At 44.4% G+C, this 25,481-nt stretch overlaps 1 pseudogene; it reads left to right on the forward strand.

Annotated features, from left to right (window-relative positions):
- The window catches only part of LOC136537238 (uncharacterized), a 41,537-nt pseudogene that overhangs the window by 3,459 nt on the left and 12,597 nt on the right, over positions 1-25,481 (forward strand).

The following is a 25,481-nucleotide window of genomic DNA, read 5'->3' on the forward strand; positions in this document are numbered from 1 at the left end:
CTGCTCGACCCGATGTACGAGGAGACCCACCGAGGACGTCTCGTTGCGCTGGGACAGGTAATAATCTATAAGTTTTATTCATACATGTGTTCGTGAAGTAACATGTGACTATGTTATATTCAATGCAGGACCTTCCGCACCTTCGTTCTAGGACCCACAGTGGGTTCTTGGACATTTGGTACGATGATAGGTACACTCCTTTCCTGCAAAGAGCTGGCCTAGATGTCATCTCCTTTCAGGTTCATCGTGGGTTGCCCAAGTTCAACTCAGCGGCGATAACTGCGTTGATAGACAGATATTAAAGTGGATCATTGCCTCCATTCATGGCCATTTGTTCATGCGATTGACTTTTTGACAAGTAATCTTGCATGGTCTTAAATATATGTGGCGGCCGGAGACTCACAGCTTCCACCTACCTTTCAGGGAGATGACAGTCTTGTTTTAGGACTGTCAGAAGATGCTAGGCCTAAGGATTCATGGGAACCCAGTCACCGGGCAGTGTAGGTCAGAGGGCTAGAGAGCACGAGTGGAGGCCTTCCTTGGGCGTGAGCTTGGCGAGCAAGGGGCTCACACTTCTGGAGTTCCCATCTCATGGCTACATACAGAGTTCGCACAGTGCCCCGAGGAGGCAGATGAGGAGACAGTTGGATACTACTGCCGGCCATGGATCCTACACCTTTTTGCTTACGTTCTCTTTCCCGATGCGACAAGTGATAATGCGTCCTGGATGTGGATCCACTGCCTTAGTGACTGGGACCAGGCGGGTCAGTATAGCTGGGGCTCTGCAGTCTTGTGTTTTCTATACCAGCAGTTGTGCGAGGGGTGTCATCAGTCTATGGTGAACCTGTCACTTGGTGGATGCGTGTACCTGTTATAGCTGTGGATGTGGGCTCGTTTTCCAGTTGGTCGTCCAGAGGTACTGGCTCGTCGTGAGTGGTTCCAAGGTCAGCGTCCAAGTCACCAGCCGACATGGGCGTACCTTTGGGACTAGGTCAGGGTTCCGCACACGAGGATAGACCGGGCATACATTGAGTACACGAACGAGCTAGATTCGCTGATGGCGTCTAGTGTAAGTAAATTTTATTTTCCATGTTGCTTTTAAAAGGATTAGTATACCATCTAACATCTTATTTGGACATGTTGCAGGTGGAGTGGGAGCCGTATGGTAGAGAGGACACACTTCCTTTTCAGCTGAGCAACGTCTGTGGGGCCGATGACTACTTCTATAGGATGAGGTGCCCTCTAATCTGCTTCTATGTTGTTGAGTACCACCTGCCAGATAGGGTTGCACGCTAATTTGGAGTAAGACAGCTTTGGCTTATGTCTCTGTTCTCGACTGACGTTGACTTACACAAGTAAGTGTTTTGATATTTCAAATGTCTCATGATGATGGTCCATTTCTTATAATATGGTGCCATGTACATGGATTAATGTAATGATGACATACGTGCAGGTTGGATCGTTAGAGGAACAAGAAGATTTTTTACTGGGAGAGGCACCACCAGTCCTACATTGAGGAATGGGAGGAGATGCACGATAACCTGGACGACAACAATGAGCCGCACACGAACCATGAGTTCAGGCGGTACCAAGCTTGGTACCAGTGTTTGACACGATGTAGGCTCAGGCTACAGTGGACCGAAACTGACTACGCCGACATCGAGTCCTCCGATGATGAAGACATGACGTACGACCGGTCCACTCGTGCAGAAGGTAGGTGGAGGCAGGACCAATCTTGGACAGAGTGGTAAGCCAATCGCCTTATTTTGTTATATTGAGTTACATAACAATACATTAGGTGTTCTTGGACCGACATTTGGAGTTATCTATTATAGTTATTGTAACCTTCGAGCCATATAACCCTTATAATAAGTTACATTCTTGTACAAAAGAAAACAAAACTAAATGCTATTTGTTCAGAAGTCTTATTATTGAAAATTTTGTTGCAGGGCAATACACTGAGAAGCTCAGTTGAAGAGATCAAGCGCGTTTGGCCGAGAGTCAATGATGACTACATACTTGGCTTCCTAGATGTAAGATTAAAAATATTCTTTCAAACAAATCATTAATACGTTATATTCTTTCAGTTAACATAGTTTTGTACAATAGAGGCTGTCACGTCATCTATGCCGTGTGGCTAGTCGTTGTGGTTGCAGGACAAACACGACGCATGACATGTATGATCCTTCCTCAGGAAGAGGAGCCTTGGGTTCCTCTAGTCAAGCAGCTATAGGGGACGGGGACGAGGACGAGGAGGCCAACGACGATGATGACATGGGCAAGAGGCACGATGAGCTTGGGCCCTCTTAGCTCCATGACGCTCCATCGACTCATCCTACACCGCCTCTAGGCACTAGGCGATGTCGTCCGCGTGACCCTTACACTCTAGGCACCAGTGCTCTGGGTTACAAGGGTAGGGGTAAGAGTAGGAGACAGTGAGGGACGTGGTAGGTGTTACTATGAACTATTGTGAATTTTGTATTTACTTTTCTATAACTATTCGGGACTGTATGGACATTGTGGACTATTTGGACTTTGCATGACATATTATGTTGGTTGTGATATTAGTTGTGGTTGCATTATGCTTGTTGGATGATTAAATGTTTAGAATATATATTGATGTCTCTGTTTGTAACTGTGGATGATCCTAATACAAGACCATATCTTGCGAATTTTTTGCGTGAACCTTTAATCATACTATACTTATACAAAGGCACAAATGTAGTACACAGATTAACTATAAATTTATTACGTGTATAATCCAGGAATATTTGTACATATGTTGTGTAGAAGAATCTAGGATTACCAAGCAACAGTGAACGAATCTATGCTTTTCAGACAATAAACATAGACTTTTCAGATACACGGACAACATCAAATTATCACATCACTGATATAGACTTTTTAGATACATGGACAACATGCAAGGAAGCACAACTCAACTCTATCTCCACCATCCATCTTATGACTGTTTGATCCAAAGGCTGAGGTGAAGAGGCACACGGATCGCTGACATGGCACATTAACAGGCCTCCATTCCTCCTCTCAACCTATAAATAACCACTCACTCCCTCTCATTCACACAAACAACAAGGAAGAAGAACACTCCTCAGCATTTGCTTTCGTTGTAGTACCAATGTCTGGAAGGTCGTCCAGAGAAAGAGGAAAGGGGAAGAAAACTATCTGGGGGTGGGAGGATCCTCTTGGTCCCGATTTCTTTGAGGAAGCTCTTTATGAGAAGTTCCTAGTTGAGAGCAAAAGTGATTTCACCAAAGAGGCACCACTGAGAGGATACGATGAAAGGAAAGAAAAGTGGTCAAAATGCATGCATGGTGAGGACTGCCTAGTGCAGATGTTCACCGAGGGAATAGATGGAGGTCATCGTTTCTTCAAATGCCTGTGAGCATGGGTAATTGCTATTACTATTTATTTCTTCAATATATTTCTCTTGTATATCACTTACACGATATACTTTTTGTAGTCTTCCTTGGCCGAAGAAAACTATGGGTTCAGTAGGTGGGTCAATCCTTGACCTATTTATCCGTATGCGGAGTACATCTACTACCTACAAGACCGTATCTTCGATCTAGAAAGGGAAGTTAGCAGCGGTTACAAGAACGACGAACAGGACGACAACAACAATGGTGCCGATTCACAGGAGGCACTCTGCAATGATCCACATTGCACCTGCCCTAACCACAAGAAAAAGGGGCCTTCCCCGTCACCCTCGCCACCACCACCACCAACAACGGGAGGCTACTATGAAGAAGGTGCAACACAATATGCTATGTGGCCATATACTAGGATGACTTTATCTTTTTCACATGTACCCAGGTTTAATTACCCAAGGCATGTTAGGTTTAATTACCGAAGGCATGATTTAATTACCTAAGACATGTTAGGTTTAGTCAAAGAAAACTCTGTACCTAGGTTCGGTACATGTAGTCACATGCCATTTAATGTGTTTCGTGTGTTGATTTCTATAATGCCGTATGTCGTTAACTGTTTTTTGCAGCACGTGTTCAAATGGAAATATGTCCGTATCATTAAGCGAAATATTAAGACCATTGATAATGAAAACAACCACATAATGAAAAGTTCGATACTATGCCACATTACATGACATATTAATACTACAACTAAGTGCCGACAGTAGACATAGGGGCAAATACACTTCCAAATCCTCAGTCTGAAACATACTGAGTAAGCAACTCATCATCCGAGTATCAGTCCTCTACTATAACCCTGTTGCTGTGGCTAGGCTCAATTGCGTTGCTCTGACCTACCTATCGCTTGTAGTAAGCGGCCTCCGCTTCTTTTGCGGCCGCTGCGGCCTGAGTGAAGAACGTGTCGTCATCCTGCTCTGCCTGTAAGCCCGCCTCTGCTAGAGCGATTGTCACAGAACCGACCAATTTATAAGAGCACAAGTACAAAAACAATCGCCGGAACGATCAAATTCTCGAACTTGAGCCCATATAAACCCGGTAGTCAACCGAAATCTCGAAGGATTTCAAACCAACTTGCATACAATCAAGATCACAGTAATCCAACATAACATATCGTACGTTACAACATTTCACAGATGTTCGCAAATAGATTACATCAACACAGAGTCATTGTTATTACAAAAACAAGTCTTGTAAAACATGCGGAAACAAATAGTTTAACTCACACACCGAGTTCAAATACACATACTGGTTTGCTGATCACAGACCGCAAAAGCATTCAGATAAGAGAACGGAGATCATGCCCATGATCTAGTCCTCATCACCCGCCGGGTGGAGACAATACTTGCAGAATCCCTGATATAGGAGGTCATCTGCAACAAGAGGGAATAAACCCTGAGTACGGGAATGTACTCAGCTAGACTTACCCGTCGAAAACCAAACAAATGACACCAAGGATTATGCATAGCTTAATGTAGTGGAGCTGGCTGACATTTTCTTTTTGCAGAAAAGCATAAGTAATATTGATCAACTCTTAACCTGAACTAGCAGTAACTTTTTAGCCATTAACCTGTCATCTATATTAGCACCTGTACTAAGCAATCATTTTATTAGGGTGCAAACATTAATAACCATATCAGGTATTCATTGTGGCCACCTTATCATCATCCATTTAACCATATCATTAAATTAATTGAATCTACGTTGCCGCTGCTCAGTCAAGTTCTCACTATCCGGGAGAGACGACGATTTGAATCGATTCCTATCCAGCTGGAGGGGTATTCCTAAACACAAACCCTACTTCCCCCGTCAGGGTCGCAACAAGTCACCTTTGGTATAATTCAGGAGTCACGGGTCCGAACAGATCGGCATTCTCAGAGAACCACTCTGCCAAGGTTGTTCGGGACTCTAACCCGCCTTAGACTTATGCCAATGGCTCTCCGCACATCCTTACTACCTCCAGAGTGCCGCCACTGCTCGCGTTCCCAGCCTGAATCGAGCTACTAGGCTTCGCGGTCGGAACGACTTATCCGGCCAGCTAAGTGTTAGGCTGCGTTCAACATGACATGAGGACGTACAGTGTATCGGTCCTTAAACGACTCAGACGGAGTCACTATGTTCAAACCTACACAAGACCCCGCCCGGTCTTAATTCATTTTTTTACATGGTTCTTTTCCACGATAGCAAATATAGCCAACCGTGATCCACCTCATCCTAAAGCTCGCAGGTGACAGGAAATCACCTGACTTCTACCGCACTAAGCATGGCTAAGCATTTAACCTGTCCTGGACTTAAATGGGATTTCAGTGCGATATCTGGACAAGGAAGGATATATAATGCAGCAATTGGTTCCAACCAATTCCTATACTTAATGCATCATCAACAATAAAAGATACTCAATGTATTTGTGAAAACATAGGAGGCTTAATATGCTCCGGGGCTTGCCTTTCAGGAACGAGGAAGGCTGGTGGTCAGGGCACTCAGGCAATTCCTCCGCGGTGACTGCTTCGTCGGCTTCCTGCACCTCGGGTTCCTCCTCCTGGTTGGCTCCCTCGAACTCCAGCAATGTCACTCCCTCCGGCACACCTATTGCATGAATGTGCAAGATAAATATCATGGATGCACATGTACGAATGTCGGGGATGCTCGGGGAATGCACATGTTCGCTGTAGTTTGCATATTCCAACTTAAGCCCTATTCAAATCACTTTACTTACCAAGTTTATACAACCTAATGTATAATTGCTCATCTTCAGTTAATGACCTAGCACCTGCACCTAAGCATATTCTCAAGTTAGGCTAACCCCTAAACAATCAATGAGAACATTGCAACAACATACACTCAAGCATTTGTATTTCAGCAAAATGAATACTATATAGCGGTGCAGTAAACTAGCCATAACTGGAGATTTCTAATTCCAAATGACATGCAACAAGACAATCTGGAAAGCTTATAAAATTGTCTACAATACATTTTCAGACCACAGAGCATGATTCGAACCTTTACCAGGTCGAATTCATCAATCAACAGAAGTCTATCCTCACAAGGCAGAGAATCAGCAAAAACTGCATCCTAACTTTAAACAGCTGTAGTTTCTAAACTACTGGGCCAATTGCCCTCAAATTTTGATAGGAGCTAGACATATACATTATATACAACTTTTGTATTCATCACAATCACAGAAAACCAAAATATCATGGGGAACTTTTCAAAGTCCCCAGATCTGTCCAGAGGGACATAATGCAAACAATTAATTACTAACTTATGATATAAACACTTAATTGGACAAAACTAACTTTACTGATATATCACACATATCACAAGAACACCAGAAAGTAGGGGGTTCATCACCAAAACATTTCCTCTAATACCTTTCTTAATTTATTTAATTAATTAGAGAAAATAGTAAACATATATGAAAGCTACACCATTAAATCTACAAAAATTACAGTAGACACTACATGCTCTAAGTAGACTGCCATAAAAATTTCACACCATTTTAGTAAGTACAACAGCCTACACAAAAATGGTAAGGCAAAATGGCTTAAAAATGGCATAATTAGGAAACCTTAGTGAAAAGTGTCAAGCAACAGATTTCATATTTTTCCTAGCATCTTTAAGGTACCCAGATACTACCTACCAAGTTTCATGGCCATAGGATTCATAATTAATTTACTAAAATTCACCCAAGTATCTACCAATGATAAAAGGAAAATCTATAACTCAAAAACTACACATGCAATGACTCTCAAATTTTAACCAGAGCTTCTACTATACAAGACTAGCTTACCCACAAAATTTCATAATTTTTGGATCACAGAAACTCAAGATATGATTTAAACAAGTTTGCATGCATACAAAAACACTTTTCAAGTTCCTATTTAATTCACCCAAAATTTCTACCTACTGTGCTCAAGATATATTTTTCTTAAATACTAGACCTAACAGTGAGTCTAACAAAATTGGAACCATTCAAATTGGATCTACAAAACAGGAGATACAAAAATATCAAATCAGTATTCAAAACTGCATTTTTGAACTAGCCCTATGACTACACAGTCACTGACGTGTGGGACCCGGTCGTCAGCCGACCCCACTGGTCAGCGGCAGCAAAGCAGAGGAGGCGGCTGCGTCGCGCGGAAGACGGCGTAGCTCGCCGACGGTGACCTCACCAGCGACGAGAACGGCACCAACGTGACCGCCTAGACCTACTGCGTTGATTGGCACCCTAACCGCAAACCCTACCGACCTCTAGGTACCCCGGCCACGGAGCTCGGCGGCTCGGCCATGGCGCACGGCGGCGCGTGGCTGTGTTCCGACTTGGCTGGGCCAGCGCGGGTGGTGACATCATCACCCGAGCATCAGCGCATGACGGGGAAGACGAGACACGGGCTAAGGATGGAGGAGCGGTGCGGTGGTGCGCTGGCCGCGGTGAGCGCCATCTCCGGCGAGAGTGCGACGGCGCGGGAACGCCGACAGCGGCCTCACCTGAGGTCGAATGACCGCGTGGAGATGATGACGAGCAAGAGGGGATCACGGCGGAGCTTCGGTGAAGGTGTAGTGCGCGTTTACGCGGTGGTGAGTGCGCGGGAGCTTGCCGAAGCTCACGGCGGCAATGGAGGAGCGGTGGTGCGCTGTTGCTGCGAGCGGTTGAAGGCGAAGAAAGGAAAATTGGGCCGACGAGCTGGTCGGGCAGGCGCGTGGGTGGGTTCATGTAGTGGCCGGCCACGCCAGGGCGTCCGCGGCGCGTGGCAGCGCGCTCAGGCGACTGGCGACGCGTGGCGTACACGCGGCCGTCGAATTCTGATTCGGTTGATCACTGTAGCAGCGTTTCAGTGAACCCGAGCGAGCCTGACAGCGTTACTTCGTCGCGTTGGCACGGCTAACTCATGGCTCAAAAGTGAAATCCGCAAAGATGAAAGTTGTAGATCTATAGTAGGGCTACAAATTTGATTTAGAAATCAACAGCTAACTCTCGACGGATCACGAGTTAAATCAAGCCAAAGTCAGCTCCTTCAAACTGTAATTGTAATCAATACTTAGAAAAATTCTTAAGTGTAGAATCAGCCCTGATTTCTGGATTGTGGGACCTTTTTGGACATGTTGTGCACATTTTCATGAGATGGCCATAAAATAACTTTTGTTCCTTATATAATCCTCTACAACTTTGCTTTAGGTTGCTCAGACATGCAAACATCCTAAGCCACACATTTTAAACAGTCAAACACAGGAGCTGTAGGGTTCCAAATTGGTCAACCATGACTTGGAAACCTAATTAGGCAAAACGATCCACATGAACATTGTTCCTAATGACATTCTAGGTGTAACTAAGTTACTTAGGATGATTATTAACCACACCACACATTGGTCACACAAGGATCAAGCAAGGTATGTACTGAAACAATGAAAAACACATGAAATGTTACAATTGTTTCATAGTCATGTTTCACACGTTTCATGATCTTGTTGCATAGTATTAACTAATCTTGTTTCACTAAGTGAGTGGCACATGTTGCACTTAAGTGTTGCACACTTTACATTTCATACAAGAACAACACACATGAAATATACAACACGTTGCAATGTTTCGAAATTATGTTTCATGTGATATAAGTTCACGAATGGATGCATGATGCTCATGTTCATGAAATGCAGTGCAAATGTGGAAGCTAAACACCAGGGGTGTTACAGCGATGAGCTCGCTCAGTCTGCTAGTGTCGTCGTCAGCCTCCTACGCCTGAATGCCCACCTCTACTAGAGAGATGAGCTCGCTTAATCTGCTAGTGTCATCCTTAGCCTCCTACGCCTGTATGCCCGCCTCTGCTAGAGCAATGAGCTCACTCAGTCTGCTAGTGTCGTCCTTATCCTTGTCTCCGTCATCACACAACATAATCGGTGATTGAATGGTACAACCAGCTCATGATCTATGGCCATCTAACTTCTTCTCCTCATACCTTGCATGGGCCACCTCTACAGCATGTTCCCCGCTACAACTAATTCCTTCATGTATAAAATGCAATCAGTTAGCAACGTGATAATATTATATTTAAAACCAGGCAATGAAAAAAAGGTTTTCAAGCACTCACTGGCATATAATGTAGCAACAAGCTCGTTCAAGATCTGCATCTGTACTCTTGTCTCCTCCCTTGTCTCATTCCTTGCCCTCTCCTCCTCTAACGTCGTCCGCCTCTCCAATTCCCATTTGTTAAGCCCAATATCGATTGGGTTACAAATACCACGCTGTCTAGCAAACTTATACATCTTTTCTTTATGATGTTTAACAAATAGGTTGACGTAGTCAGGTCCATATCCTCTCTTCCGTGCAATTACTTGCCTCTTCTTCAGTTCATCCAAGAACTTAGCTTGACCATCATAACATTTCCAACTGTATTTCCTAGTGCTCTGTTTAAAAGAAATATTATATCATATATGTCTTAGCAAAATAAATAAAATACGATTTTATGTTTACCAGAAAAATAACGAATCTCATCATACTCAATCATATGGCCGCAATAATGACCTATTCCAAGCTCCAAAGGGACTAGGCCATAGTTAGATTTTACACCACATTCGTACATGACAGGAGGTGCTTTGTAGATTACCCGTTCTTTCTTCTTTTCCTTAACCCTCCACGGTTCTTCCAGCTATTGGTTCTTAGGACTATACAACCACTCCTTGAAACGACACTTCACTATTGAATACACCTAAATAATGAGACATTAGTACATGAACACATATAGCTCAAGATTTTAACACATACACTTTGCACTTACTTCATGCTTGTTTGGACACACAAACTCCAACGTATTCTCGGGGTTTATCACAGCTCGATCTCCGCAATCGCATAGAGGAGGTTCCTCGAGTCGTCTAACTGCGGCTAGGTGCTTCTTCGTAGCCATCATTGTCGGAGGGTTAGGGGGGGTGGAACCCACCGCTGGAAGTGCTCATGTGGATGTCTCCCTCTAAACCAATCGTCGAAAAAAGGTACCTAGAATCAAACTTGTCTGCACCGTCGATCCACTAAAAGAAAAAGCACCTCTCATGGTCATATACAATAAGATTCCAATAAAATATTAGTACCATACTTAAACAAATAAAGAAAAAGAATAGTACAAACAATTTCTTACATTAAACCGACTACATGTGTAGAAGCAACGCGCGGCTGTGTCCGGATGTTTCGATTGAAAAACATAGGCCGAAAAACCATAGTCACAGTTAGGGACAGGAAAGTCAGGAGGAACGGGGGCATCTTTGCTAGACGCGTCGGGGTATAATTCTCGAGGACGACCCCGTTTTCGCCAAAACTCCTCCCGAAACATTTCTTGCATCTAACAAAATGGATGTAATTTAACAAACATAAATAAAAACATCACCAAAAAATATCAATGAGAACCATAACTACAATACAACCAATTTTGTTCTAAGAACCAAAAGAAATTAACATTATACCCTAAACCTAAGGTTTCTCATTTCATCCACAACAATGAACCCATAACATAACTACATGCGGTTTGCTTTGCTAGCTTTTTCCATACCTTGGAATCAATCTACGGTTGTATAATACATATATTGAGGGATACAATAAAACCCTAAGTGATGACGATTCTTAGGTTCAAAAATCCGACTAATATGTACCGAATCGATGCGAAAAAACAAGGAGGTGAGCGAGTATACCTTGCTCTCGAAGATCTACGGATCAAATCAAGGTTTTCAAGGTCCAATATGTCGATTCGTGAGGTAGGGTGAAGTGGCGAGAGAAAAACCCGAGAGGGAGGAGAAATAAGAGCAAGAACGCTCGGGGAAGAAGTGTAGGCTGGGTTAAATGTAGGTGGCTCGGCGCCATTGAGCGTGACGCCAGTCACTCTGGCGTCGAGCAAAGGATTCATTTCCGAAATTCTTTCCGCCAGGGGTGTATTTATAAGAAACTTTCGAAAAAAGGATCAAATAGTAAAAAATTCGGCCCTGGGTATCATGTCATCTGGGCTAGTGGTCTCGCAGAGCAGACACCTAGTCTTACAAAAAGCTAAGGAGGCTGGACGAAAAACTCGAAGCTCGTTAACTCGCTTGGCTCGACTCGGCTCGGCTCGGCTCATTATGATAATGAGCCGAGCCGAGCCAAGATTTTAGCTCGTTAGCTATAACGAGATAACTCGAGCCAGCTCGCGAGCCGCTCGCGAGCTAAACGAGCCAAGTTTTCAGGAAAAAAGTATCAAAACTTATATTAGTTTTTGTATTACTTCATGTCTTGCACTTTATAATTGACTGGTAACTAGTCTAGACCCTATAAATTAACTGGTAACTGGTCTAGATGCATTTCTTTTATATTATTATTATTCTCAAATTTTAGATAAATACAAATATTATATTTTGTGTATTTTTTATACCTGGCTCGAGAGCTTAACGAGCCAGCTTGAGTTTTTAACGAGTCGAGCCGAGCTAGCTTTCTAGCTCGTTAGAATAACGAGCCGAGCCGAACTAGCTCATTATCTTAACGAGCAACCGAGCCAAGCCAAGCTAAATCGAGCCGAGCGAGCTCGTTATTCGGCCTTACTAAGGACAACACTAAAGCGAGCGTTGGAGCGTGAGAGTAGTTCCCTAGTGGTGGTGACATAGCATAGGCTAAAACAAAAGATGCAAAATGGATATGCGGTCCCAACGTAACATAATATATTAATATATAATTGAAGTTTGAGGCTGCTTTTTGCCTCGGTATGCTACTCCATCGATGTGACATTTCTTTTGCTTGAAACCACTATAGAACGCCGGTCTCTATTGGCCCTGTCCTTATCCTACTGACGAAAACTCGCAGCGGAACACCCGTGATTAGACTTGGGAGGTGTTTGTTGGACGAAATGACTGGTTTTAGATGAAGCAACACACCATGAGTTCATTCTTTAATATTTGGTAGAATAATTATATTTGTCGTCACTATTCTAGTTATTATTTACTAATAATAGATCGATCAATTCCATTATACAAACCAAATAAAAAGATAACAAATGAGTTGGTTCATCAAAGCACGACACAAATATAGCGTTGGTGCTCCGGACAATTGATTGTGATAGTGTTAGTGCTCCGGACAATTGATTGGGATAGTGTTGGTGCTCCGGACAATTGATTGTGAGAGGTTTTGTGCTCACACCACTGGATAAAGCGTGGAGCAACTATAGTAGAAAGGAGGCATGGAGTGGTTCATTTGTTCTATTCATCCTGAAGGTCAAGTGAAGACTTGATAGAGAAGCGATGAGCATTGAATCAACCTCAACATAGATTAGAGGCGATTGGCAAGCTATTAATGTCATGGGAAAAAAAAGTTTTGTGTCTCCATTGTGGTTATCTCTTGCACTCAAGTTTCATTCAAGTTCTTACTTTGTGTTGTTTATTTTCTTAGATTTGAATTGTTGCTTGTCATCCTAGCTTGCAAAAATCCACCTAGCTTAGTGAAAATAGTATACTAGAACTCTTCTGTGTTACTAGTTAAAGTTGTCTAATATTATGACTTCTAGTGGTCATCGTCAACTCAATCTCTGTTTAGTCAAAACCTTTGATCCTACGACTTACTTGGGTTAGAATGCATGTTACATTCGTATTTACATGAGTCTGATGCTTGTCTTTGACAATTGTTTATTTTCGTAATATTTTTAAAATTCTTCAAATTAATATATGAAATTTTGCAAGTACCTTTTTAATGTCTACACATGTGACTTAATATCTACACATGTGACTTGCATGTTTCCAAACTCAATGGTTCAAAAGTTATTAATATTGTACTTTAAACAAAATACTTTTTCATGGGTCGTTCACAAACTAATTATTGACCTGTTCGCTTGTTGGTTTCAGTAAGACTTATTCAACCAGCCAACAGTGTTTTCCTCTCACAACAAACCAGCATGAACCAGTCTAAACCAGCCAAAAACCAATCAACGAACACGTCGATTGTGTTAATGGTGACTAGATGCACGGGGCTTTTATTTTGGACAAACTTGATATGACATCGATATTTAGTTTATCCTACGGAAGTCTTCCTGGTTGCGTAATAGTTTTTTTAACAAAAACCTTTCTCCAGAAGCAGGCCACTTGACCAGATGCATGGGATTTTCTTTTTCTGGAACAGCAAATGCTAATCAACGAACATCTTGTTAATATGTTATTTTCAGCCCTTGTTTGGTTCCAACCCAAAATCTCAAAAGGTACTACAGTAGTCATTACATCGAATGTTTGCGGCTTGTATATGGAGCATTAAATATAGACGAAAAAACTAATTGCATAGTTTGGTGGGAAATTGCGAGACGAACATTTTAAACCTAATTAATCCATGTTTAAATACTAATTACCAAATAAAAATGAAAGTGCTATAATAACCCTAAATTCCAACTTGTAGCAACTAAACGCGCGCTCAGTCTTTCTCGAGGGGGCGCTTTACGGCCGGCAACATTCTTGTACAGCTCATTGCGTGGGCGGGCAACACGCCAAAAGAAAGAAAGTCGAACAGTTGGTTTTCACTTTTCAGATTGGGTCACTGCCTCACTCGGAATATTTCACACCCCCTCACCTCAAGTCACAATTCGCAACGTCCTTTTCTCCTTTATTTCGTCCTTTTACATATTAATTTTTAGTTTCCCAAAAAAAATACAGTAGTATGGTAAAGAATGCAGGAAACGATGACGACTGAGTTGAACTTGCAACATCGATTTGCTATCTACGTCCTGTTCGCTTGGCTTATAAGCCATATCTTTTTAGCTAATAAATAATATTTTTTTTTCATAACAAATCAGTCAATAGTACTTTTAGTCATGGTTTATCATGCCAAGCAAACAGGACTCTAAAACAGAAGGATGATTTCCCTCAACCGTCCACGCCATGTATAATGTGTTAGATTTTGTTTGGATTCCATGAGAATCCAATTATCCAAATATGAGTGAAAGGGTGAACTAATATTAAGCGTTATCCTAACAATTCACTAGACCACTGGCTAGTGGGTCAAGAAAGAGAGTGGGGAAGAACAACGTGAGGAGAAAGAGAAATAAAGTAGGTAAGACATTAGTCAGGGATCCAAGAGCATGATTGGTTCTACGATGAGCGTCATATTCACTTGGTTTATAAGTCCTACTTTTTAGTCAACGAACAATATTTTTTTCTCACAATAAATTAACTAACAGTATTTTCAGTCATAACTTATCAGCCAAGTAAACGAGGCAGAGGAGAGCCTCACTCGCTCCTACAAGCATCTAGGCCAAGCTAGGACATGCCTATTACATGCAAGATCTTGATGTTTGGTTGACTAAATAAACACAAGATGAGCATATCAGTTGTTTGGTTGCCTGATGCATTTGCCTGCAAATGCACTGCTCTTCCTCACATGAGCCATGACACTAGTCCACCTGAGCCAGACAGGGATACCGAAACGAATCGCATTCCGCCCTGTTCCCTTGAACTTATCAGTCATGGTATAATATTTTTCTCTCACAATAAAATAACATCAGCCGACTCATCAGTTGTAGAAACTATTAGCCGAACAGCTGGTTTCTTCATAGCCTGGCTCCGCGAAGAGCTTTGCATGCGACGGGCCAAGTGGCCAGTCTCTACCAGCGATGCATGAACCAAATTGAAAATTATTGCACATCCGGGGCCAGACCAGGCGCTCCAAACAGCTACGGCTAATTTGTAGTTGTAGCTAACTATTAGCTTTAGCTGATCCACACAAGATTTTTTGTTTTACTTCCAATTTTCCATGAAGAAGCCAAGCATATCCAACGAAACTACACAAGCATGAATTCGAGTGTACGGCAGCACGATTGGTTCGCCGTGCCCATAAACTGGCTCTCTTGTCCTTGTCCAGGAGGCGAAAACAGCGCGCGCGCGCGACAGGGCCCCGTCTTCATGTCCACGCGCGGTCGCCGTGCTTCTTGCTCTTGGGTCTTGGCCGTGTGCACGCGACGCGCCATGTCTACGCAGATCGCGACGCTCGTGGGCTGTCTCATCTGCGGCCGCTTCGGCGCGTTTGCCGTTGGGCCCGTGCCCAGCCAGGCCAGGCGCACTGCTGTTTTGAGAGCTCGTCGCCGTGAAGCCTGCGGGGCGGGACTTTGTCATTTCACCCATTATGAGAAACGGATTTCGCAGTTTTATCATCTCTCAAAGTGAATTCGTTATTTTGCTATTATGAAACGTACGCAACCCGCTGAAATATATTTATGGTAGTTTTAGTTCGTGGGAAAAAAAGAAGAGGCCTCCTTCCATTCCTACCCTTGGCCGCTGTAACTTTGATCAAAACGGATCCAATGCAAAACGGATCGGCCCTCTCCTCCATTCCCAGCGCTGGCCTTCCCCACGCCGCTCCCTCCCCGTGACGGCGCCGGCGCTGGCCTTCCCCACGCCGCCCCCTCCCCTGCCGGCACCGCCCTGCCACCACGCCACTCTAGGTGCCTCGTCCCGCTTCCGCCCGGCCATCCAGGTGCCGCCTCCCGCCTCCTCTCGGCCATCCAAGCGCTGCCGCCTCCCCAGGCCATCCAAGCGTCGCCTCCACCCAGGCAAGCCTCAGCTCAGCCCTAGGCCGTGGGCCAGGCCTGCGCCCAGGTTGCCGCGCCAGGCTGGCACGTCCCCAGCCGACGCGTCCCCTAAGCTGGCGCCGCCCCCATGGATTGCAGTTGGAGTTATCTAATTCCTCGGTATGCACTCTCTCTCTCTTGTATTTGTAGTCCACGAACATAGTTCGAAACGCTGATAGAGTTGTTCGAATAGAAATTTAACTACATTTCTTGCATTCGCTTTATCCAGGCTCGATGTGGAGCCTGAGCTTAGATTAGATTCTGTAGCAGACACTTGTGATGTTGGTCACAATGCAAAGGTTGTAGACCATGGATGTGGTGATGTTAGTGGCAATGCATTGGCTATAGAATATTATGGAGGTGTTGATTGGGACAATCTGCATATTGCTGACACAAATGATGATGAGGGTGAGGGCAGGCAACAAGTAATTGATGAGGATCAATTATTTCGTCTGTTGGGTTTGAGAACCGAGGATGATGAACATCGATCTCAAGAGCAGCAGGCTTCTACAGAGATGAAAAACGGGCCTAAAAATAGGAATGCCACTGTTGAGGAGGAGATTGACACAGCTGGGGCTTTCATTCCTATTGACGATCATGTGCCAGGGGAGAGAATCTTAGTCTATGACCTAAACAACCCTTGTATGGATATTGGCACTGTATACCTTAACATGAAAAAATCCAGATTGGCTATGAGGCAGTTTGCAATAAATGAGGAGTTCGAGCTGCACATAGTGAAATCTGAGCCACAATGGTACATTGGGGACTGCAATGCAGAAGGTTGCCCGTGGCATATTGTTGGAAGGAGGCAACCTGATGGGACAACCATTAAGGTGTTTAACTAGTGGCTAACATTTTTCTACATTTTTTTTGTTGCTGGTCAATATCTAATTCATTGGTATTTTGCAGGTCACATGTTTGATTTCTCGGCATACATGCTCTTCTAGTGAAAGGAGGAAGACCACCACTCCAACAAGTGGCTGGGTAGCATCAAAGGCTATTCACCTCCTTGAGAAGACTCCCAACATGGGCCCTAAAGAACTGCAGAAGGAGCTACAAGAGAAACACAAGTGTGAAATTCACTATGACACAGTGGCGAGGGGAAGGAATATTGCCTTGAGGGAAATATTTGGCAGTTGGGAGGACAGCTTCCAAATGTTGTTCAGCTGGAGGGCAGAGGTATTGAAGCGGTCACCAGGTAGTGTGATTGAAATTGACTTAAAGGAGGTAGATGGCAAGGTTTACTTCCACATATTTTTTTGTGCATTAAGTCCTTGCATTGAGGGTTTTTAGAGGGTTGTAGGCCATATCTGAGCGTAGACTCAACTGCACTTAATGGTAGGTGGAATGGATATTTGGCTGCAGCTGTTGCAATAGATGGTCATGATTGGATGTACCCTGTTGCTTTTGGTTTCATAGATGGGGAAACAATAGATAATTGGACATGGTTCATGACTCAGCTACACAAAGCAATAGGAAACCTACCACTACTTGCTATTTGCACTAATGCATGCAAAGGTTTAGAGAAAGCTGTTAGAGATGTCTTTCCTAATGCTGAGCATAGAGAATGCTTTAGGCATCTAATGCAGAATTTCATAAAAAGATTTGGTGGAAATATTTTTTAAAAAAATGTATCCTGCAGCAAGGACATATAGGACTGAAGTTTTCTAATATTTCTTCAATGAAATTGTGACAGCTTGCCCTAAAGTATTGGAATGGCTTCATAACCACCACAAATTATTGTGGATGAGAAGTGCTTTCAATCATAAAATTAAGTGCGACTATGTTACCAACAATCTTGCAGAGTCTTTTAATAATTGGATTAGAGATTGGAAGGATCTTCCTGTAGTTGAGCTTGCTGATAAAATTAGAGAGATGTCAATGGTATTATGGAACAAGAGAAGGTTGATTTCAGAGAAACTCGAGGGTAACATCCTACCTACTATCCTAACTATACTTAAAGCAAGGACTAGGGGATTAGGAAACCTGACCGTTGTGAAGGCAGGTTGTTTTGCTGCAGAAGTACATGACACTACTAGCACACATAATAGACATGTTGTCAAGTCATCCTTGCATGAATATACCTGTCTTGAATGGCAACACACTGGAAAGCCTTATCGGCATGCTTTGGTCTTGCTAACAGCCCAACAAAGTGCTGATGTAAAGTTGGAGAACTTTGTTTATGACTATTACTCTGTGCAGAGGTTCAAAAATGCATATAAGAGACTGATAGAACCACTTTCAGATAAGATACAGTGGCCAAAAGTTGATATTCCTTTTCATATTGAGGCACCACTTGCTAAAAAAGGTGTTGGAAGGTACAAAAAACTAAGAATTAAAGGTTGTTTGGAAGGAGGCAGTGGTGGCAAAACCAAGAAGGCTGCCAAAGAGGCTGCAAATGAAGCTGACAAAGAGGCTGAATTGGAGGCCAGTGAGGCTGCTAAAGGTAAGAGGCAACTGATTAGAGCGAAAAGGAAATGCAAGAGATGTGGAGAATTGGGACATGGAGAAACTAGTTACAAGTGCAGACTTAATGGGATTAAGAAACCACAAAAAAGGAAGGCTAGGCCGAATACAACTAAGTATGGCCAAAATGCTAAGGTCCCTATAAAGAGGGCAAGAAAGCATGTTTCTGGGGAGCCTGACAATGAATGTGGCCAAGTCCAAGACCCACCAGTCCAAGACCCACTAGTCCAAGTCCCAGCAGTCCAAGTCCCACCAGTCCAAGACCTACCAGTCACAAGTCCAACCAGAACAAGGGAAACACTACTGCAGGACCCACCAGTCACTAGTCCCACCAGAACAAGGAAAACACTGCTGCATGATAGTCCTAATAGGTTGACACGAAGGTACAAGTGTCCAATATTTTGTTATTCATTCATATGTCCAATATTCTGTTTCATTAATTATAATTTTTTTAAATGTCAGACAACTTTCGCTTCTGATGGACGAAGAAACAAGTCCTCAGCCAATGCACAGTCTAATGGGAGAAGCCACAAGTACTCCCAGCAAGATCCAAAGAAAAACAAAGAAGAAGACAATTGCAAAGAAGCTGATGCCAAGGAAGAAACTAAGCTGATGCCAAATCTGTTAGGGTCCGTTGTATGTAGTATTGTAATTGACAATGTTTATTTCTCATGAAACTGAAGTATGTGGTATTGTACTTGACAATGTATATTTTTTGTGGAACTGAAGTATGTGGTATTGTACTTGACAATGCAAAATAAAGTTGACTGCTGCTTCTGTTTGCCAAAAGATGCATTCCAGATGCTGTTGTGCTTCAGTTTGCCAAGAGATTGTGTTCTTCTGTTGCTGTTGTGCTGGAGTTGGAGTCATGGAAAGCATTCCAGATGCAGGATCTAAAGTGTGGCTGCAATTTTGTGTTTTTGCTATAGAAATTGCTTTCAAAACATTGTGTATGTTACAAATTCAACCAGCATTTATATTGTTTTTTTCTATCTCTTGTGCTTCAGTTTGGCTAATATTAACTGGTGTTGGACAGCTGATACCCTCTTGCAGCATTTATTAACTGGACATCTAAATTTGGGCTGACTGACTACCTTGGCTGATAACTCCTCTTGGTGTTGCCAGGCACTAAAGCAGGTCGGCAAGCAGCTCAGAAACAGGCTCAACTTTTGATCGTCTTAGTTTCTTGATAAATTTGGGCACATCATAGTAAATTTGGGCACATGACACAGTATATGATACAAGTCACTAATACTTCCATTCATTTATTTCAGCACACAAGTTCTACAAGTACACAAAGCACACTCATCACCCACTCTTAACAATTCCATACAAATTGGTCACTAGTACAAGTGCACAAACTAATATCAAGCATTTCAGCAAGAACACAATCTCTCTAGCTATTCCTGTCACGTCCTTCAACTGCTCTAGTTGTCCACCATCTCCCTTGGTCTGTCCTTCTGGTTGTGGCATCTTAGTGCTTTGAAAAACTGGCTGATAAGAGGGTGGCACATGCTTGTTATCAACCAGCCATTGCTCATAGTCCTCCTGCCACTTCCAAAAGTCACATCCACCACCATCCATCTGTCACCAAAGCAAAGAAATTTTAATTGTTTGAATAATACAACACATGAATTACAAACAAAATGGAACAAATCATTGAACCGTTCGAGTTGAACAGATGTAGAACTTGCGCCCATAGTTCTTCTCTGTCTTTGCCATTAATGCCTTGACAATGCGGCATTTGCATTTGTCGCAGTGGACAAGAGAGAGAATGACTCTACTCCTAGCCCTCTGGATCCCCCCTCCCGTCGAACTGCTGCTCCCATCCATTTGGGCGGCTCCGAAGTGGAGCGGTGTTGGCTGGCGCCTGCAGTGGAGGGGAAGGCGCGGGGGCGAGCCTGCACCAGCAGGGGAGGAGAAGGCGTGGGGCGGGCCTGTGCCGGCAAGGGAGGAGGCGGCGCTTGGATGGCCTGGGGAGGCGGCAGCGCTTGGATGGCCGGGAGGAGGCGGGAGGCGGCACCTGGATGGCCGGGCGAAGGCGGGACGAGGCACCTGGAGCGGCGTGGTGGCAGGGCGGTGCCGGCAGGGGAGGGGAGCGGCGTGGTGGTAGGGCGGTGCCGGCAGGGGAGGGGGCGGCGTGGGGAAGGCCAGCGCTGGCGTCGGCACGGGGAGGGAGCGGCGTGGGGAAGGCCAGCGCTGGGGATGGAGGAGAGGGCCGATCCGTTTTGCGTTGGATCCGTTCTGATCAAAGTTACAGCGGCCAGGGGTAGGAATGGAAGGAGGCGTCTTCTTTTTTTTCCACGAACTAAAACTACCACAAATGTATTTCAGCGGGTTGCATACGTTTCATAATGGCAAAATAGCGAATTCACTTTGAGGGATGGTAAAACTGCGAAATCTGTTTCTCATAATGGGTGAAATGCCAAAGTCCCCTGCGGGACTGTCCGAGCAGTTCTTTGGTCTGTGTAGTGGGAGGGGGAGATGGCCCAGTTTCGCCGGGCCAGCAGCCCAGTATTGGATGGGCTGGTGTAGTTCGTCTCATTGTCCAACTGTGTTAGAATTGGGCCAGAGTACACTGCAGATTGGGCTAGCCATCTAGCGTTGGGAGGCTTCTTCGATGAAGTAAATGTGAGGTACGTTGACAGTTGATTCTATGGGTGTGTTTGCCAGGAATTCAAATTTTCTCGGAAAGCATTTCGAACCATGAATCAAAATTATTAGGCCATTTGGCCGTAGGCTAGATTCTAACTCAAAAAGTGCCTTTACATAAAAAAATCACATGAATGAAAATAAGCTTCAAAAAAGTTCAAACTTTTGTGGATGAAGAATAACTTAAATATATCCCATTTTAACTTATATATCATAAAAGCATTAACTAAAAAACAATGTGAAAAAGGAAGATCAGAATCACTGCAAAAACTAGGTTTTCACCATTTCACGTTCTTAGGCAGCACACTGTGAATCGTTAGAAACCATTCCGAACAGAGCCGTTTCGCTCCTATGTTCTTTGGCTCTTACACACTAATTATTCTCCTAAAAGACCCATCCGAAAACAAGAACCGCCTGTTCTTTTAACATGTGGCCAGATCTTATCTTTAAAGTTACTCATTTCTTAGCAAACTCTTGCCAAATACCACCTTCCCTGCATTATTTAAAAGCCACTCACTTAATTAGTCGGTATCTATTCTCTATATCAAGGTATCTTATTGCTTTTCAGCTTGTTCGCTTGGTCGTATTTGACTTATAAGTCATGATTTATCAGCCAACGAACAGTATTTTTCTCTCACACTAAACCAGCAAATAGTACTTTCAGTCATGGCTTATAAGCCAAACCAGCCCAAACGAATTGGGCGTTTGTTGGTAGATAACATACCATTTTCACGAGTCTATGTTTTTTCTTTCCATTGATCGTATTAAAAAAAATCTTGATCCATACTATTCTAGTTTGTTTAGAACCAACCGCTCTAATTGGAACCTCAGAGAAAAAAAGCGCATAAACATAGGTAGGTTATGTAGGCAGAGTTCGAAAGCATTTACCTTTCTAAAGATCAGTCAGTGCTTTGAACTCGCAATCGTTCCTTGAATCTGAAATGTGAGAACGGAAAATGGCAAAGAAATCTGTGAATCGTGTCTTCTCATGAGCAGCTATAAAAAGCAGCATTGTATGCAAAGGAAGTCACACAAGGAAAGAATTCTCAAGTCCTTCCTTGTTACGCTACATGTGAAAGATGCAAAAGAACATTAGGAGTAATTCCTTCCTTCAAAATGGGGCTTTCAAATTAAGTTTTTTTTTTCTTCAGCCTGTTCGCTTATTGGTTTCAGCCAGCCCAAACCAGCCAGTCAACAGTGTTTTTATCTCACAACAAACCAGCACCAGCCAGCCCAAACCAATCCAAAAACCAACCAGCGAACAAGCCGCTTATGAAGTGCATTTACAGCCAGTTCGGCAGCCTGTATCTAACTTATAAGCATTGGCTTATCAACCAACGAACAGTATTTTTCTCTCACACCAAACCAGCCAGCAGTACTTTCGACCATATTGTTAATTTCTAAAGGACAACTTGAACAGTTGAAGCCAACTAGTAGTATATATAGCAGTATACGTAATCCGTGATTAAACTCGAAACGTGGTGACGACTTGAGAGGTGCAACTGGACACGCGGGAGGCACTTAGCGCTGGTCAGTGGTCACGTAGTACGTACAGTATATTATATTATTATCTCTAGAAATTCTGCACCTAAAACACCGGCAGCGGATCGGGCCACGTCGTCCGTTAACCTACGAACCGTAGGATCCGAGGATCACGCTATATCCACCGTTTGATCGGAGCTATCACGGGTCCATTGCCCGCTGAGGCTGAAAATCCGAACATTCGTAAATCGTCGCTACCCGCTCGGGGCCAGGACCGGGCGAGGCCATCTGGATGGGCCGCGGGACAGGGCTGCTGCGCCTGCGCGGCGCACGGGGCTGCGCGCGTGGGGTCGCGGACGAGCTACTCCGCGGTGCGCCTGGCGGCGGCGCTGGGGTCGCAAGGCCACGAATGGGCTACGTGGCGGCGCACGGGGTTGCTCCATGGGGCCACAGTCGAGCGGCAGCTCACGGCGCTGCCCTCCTCGACCTTGCCTTCTGCACCCTCTCCGGCACCACGCTGCCACCATCCAACCCACTCGTCCGACGGCTTGTCCCGTTCTCCTTACGACACCCCTCCTCCCCTACAGCGCCACGACCCTCTGGCTCTGCTCGCCGCCGCGATCACGAACCCCATTGCGCCACTTCGAGAAGCGTACTGCCCATAGGGGCACGGGGCGGCAGACGAGCTGTGGCGTGGCGGCGCGTGGGCTGCGATACGGCTACACGGGGGATGCGTGACAGCACGCGGTGCAGCGGACGGGCAACGACTCACGGGCCCTACGGACGGGCGGGGCACACAACTGCCGAGAGAGCTGCGAGGTGAAGGACTAGCTCGCGTGAATGGATCCCGCGATGCACCATCTACGGCGCATGTCAACTCGCTACCTCTCCTAGCTTCCGCAGCCGCAGCCGCCGAGGCGAGTGCAGCCCCCACAATGATGAGCATCTGCTACACACGCGGTGGTGGGGTGGAAGAAGGGAGAGACAAACAGGAAGGAGCTCTAGAGGATGTCGTGCGTGCCATCTGCCATAGAGCTGGGTGACTGCTACTACAAAATCTACGGGAAAGAAGAGGGTGGCGTAGCCCGGGATGCGCCGTTGCCGCTGGTGACCATGGGCCAAAGTTCGTAGGTCATAATGGAGCAGGATAACTAGATAAGGTTGAAAGCTCTAGTTTGGTTCTGGTGAATTGATGAAACCCTAAGTGCTAACCTAGTTTATCAAGTGATCATGACATAGGTAGCACACTTCAAGTAGAGAAGCTAATGAAGATCATAGCATGACAATGGTGATGGCATGGCGATGATCAAGGGCTTAAACTTGAAATGAAGAAAGAGAAAAACAAAAAACTCAAAGCAAAGGTATAAACCATAGAAGCTATTTTGTTTTGATGATCAAGACACTTAGATAGTATGATCACATTTAGGTTTGATAGCCGTACTATTAAGAGAGGTGAAACTCGTATCAGAATACGGTTATCAAAGTGCCACTAGATACTCTAACTCATTGCATATGCATTTAGGATCTAGTGGAGTGCTAACATCCTTGATAATATTTGTGAAAATATGCTATCACATGTGCACAAGGTGTTCGGCACTTTCGAGAAAATGAAATGCCTATTTTCTATTGCGCCAGATGCAAATTCTTGGTGGTTGGCACATTGGAGCAAGGGTGGAGAAGATAGAAGTGAGAACAGAGCTAATGCCAGCGTCGGTCTAGTGACCGGACGCTGGATCCAGAAGCACCGGACGCTGACTGCCTGCGTCTGGTCGCGTTGACTGTCGGTACAGTGGCTAGGGTTTACCACCGGATGCTGGGCTGCGTCCGGTCGAGGTGGACCGGACGCGTCCGGTCGAGGAAAACCAGGTTTCGACCCTTACTGTACTCGACCGGACGCTGAGGTTCCAGCGTCTGGTCAGTTTTAACCGGACACGTCCGGTCGAGGAAAACCAGGTTTCGACCCTTACTGTACTCGACCGGACGCTGAGGTTCCAGCGTCTGGTCAGTTTTGACCAGAGCGTCCGGTCAGCGTCATCACCGTTGGAATCTGACGAACATCATTTGAAGCTGATGACGCATGGCGTCCATCTGTGGACCGGACGCTGAGTCCAGGGTCCGGTCAAGTGGACCGGAGCGTTCGGTCAGAACGCAGAGTACCCAGTGAAAGAGTACAACGGCTCTATTTTGTAGGGGCTTCTATTTAAGCCCCATGGCCGGCTATGGCTCATATCTTTGGCCATTTTCATTGACATAGCAACCTTGTGAGCCTAGCCAAAGTCCTCCCACTCATCTTCATCATTGATTCCGAGGTAATTGGTCTTTATTGTTATTCATCTTTGTGATTGATTGGTTCTTCATCTACACGGGGTATAACTATCCTAACCACTCTCTTTACTTTACCGCAAACTAGTTGACAAGCTCTTTAGTATAGCTAGTTGTGAGAGCTTGCTTGTTTGGTTGGTGTGGCTCTTTAGTTAGTCTTTGAGAGCACACTAACATAGGATAGTGTCTTTGCTATTGTGTGAATAGACACTATCTAAACTAGAATTGTGGTAGGTGGCTTGCTTTTTAAGTAGGCTAGCGCAACACTCGCTTCGCCTCATAATTGTCTAACCATTTTGTTAAGTGTTGTTGTAGAAATTTTATTAGGCTATTCACTCCCCCTCTAGCCATGAGGACCTTTCAAAGATACACTGGGAGAACAATACTCTCATACCCCCTTCTCTCCTGTTATTTGTTTGTTGTTAACTTCCTGCTGGTACAATAGAAATTACTAGCTTGCTACAACTGGTATCCTTAAGATACACATAAATGCTATCACATGATTACTTTCTGCAAATGTTGCATGTATATCAATTGCTCGAGAAAATGCCTTGATGGAATTTATGAA

The sequence above is a fragment of the Miscanthus floridulus genome, chromosome 2, assembly GCF_019320115.1.
Source record: "Miscanthus floridulus cultivar M001 chromosome 2, ASM1932011v1, whole genome shotgun sequence".
Classification (NCBI taxonomy): Eukaryota; Viridiplantae; Streptophyta; class Magnoliopsida; order Poales; family Poaceae; genus Miscanthus; species Miscanthus floridulus.